Genomic DNA, 1,067 nt, shown 5'->3' on the forward strand with positions numbered 1-1,067 from the left:
CAAGCACTGAACTGATCGCACTGGAAGAGTAAGTCTCGAGCTACTCAGAAACTGCAAAGAAAAATCTTTTCGCTATATTGCGAATACTTCGTTCGCAATTCTGCTAAGCTAAGATTCACTCCCAGAGGGCGGCGGCTTAGCGTGTGCCCTTTCTACGAAAAGCTGCTAGCGAGCGAACAACTCGGAATGAGGGCCATGGTTTTGCCCAACTGCTAACAAATTTTCTGCTACGATCAAGTCTGAATTACCTCCATTGAAAAAGTTGTGAAATTTCATTAAAAAATGGGAATTTTTTATTGTGACACTAAAGGGCAGTATTCAATTAGTGTCGGATCCTCTCCAATTAGTGTCGGATTATCGCTTCTCTGCCTTTTGGCTAAGATCAAGTGTAGTACCTGCTCGAGGGAAACACTTGGTGGAGTACCTGTTCTCAGAGGCGTATCTTGAGCAGGGCACATGCCCTGGGCGCCGTAGCAAGATTTACAGAAGGGGGCGCTGCCGGCCAAGGCAGTTTATGTGGTGCAGTGTCAGCCGCTGAACATACATCCCGCCCCACCTCTGCTCCGGACTGTCAAAGTGAAGTTGGGGACAGTCGCGCCCACAATGTGGGAATGTACACCCACATCACCGCCGGACCAATAGGAGAAGGATGTGGTGGGGAAGAACAGCAGGCAAGATCATTGGGTGGGCGGGGCGTCCGGAGGCATCCCAGGCTATGTTTAAATGGAGTCTGGCCGCTGGCACTCCCGCGTAGTGGATTGCGCTGGTGCCAGATCGGGGCTGCTGAGCAGTGGTGAGTGACAAACGCTGCAGATCGCAGTGAGGGGGAATCACACTGCTGAAGATCGCGGGGACACATGCTGAGCGGGCGCCGAGGATACATGCTGAGCGGGCGCCGAGGATACATGCTGAGCGGGCTCCGAGGAAATATGCTGAGGTGAGCGGGCGCTGAGGACACACGCTGAGTGCTAGCAGGGGCACATGATAAAGTGTATGACCCTACTGGCCTACTTACTTCTGCTGGAGGCTCCTCCCCCCAACCCTCTGACACACACGGCAGCCGGGCA

At 53.5% G+C, this 1,067-nt stretch overlaps 1 pseudogene; it reads left to right on the top strand.

The window, feature by feature from the left end:
- The first annotated feature begins 356 nt into the window (after nucleotides 1–356).
- LOC134967806 (U2 spliceosomal RNA) lies at nucleotides 357–429 on the top strand (annotated as a pseudogene).
- Nucleotides 430–1,067: the final 638 nt, after the last annotated feature.

The sequence above is a fragment of the Pseudophryne corroboree genome, chromosome 10 (genome assembly GCF_028390025.1).
Source record: "Pseudophryne corroboree isolate aPseCor3 chromosome 10, aPseCor3.hap2, whole genome shotgun sequence".
NCBI classification, from domain to species: Eukaryota; Metazoa; Chordata; class Amphibia; order Anura; family Myobatrachidae; genus Pseudophryne; species Pseudophryne corroboree.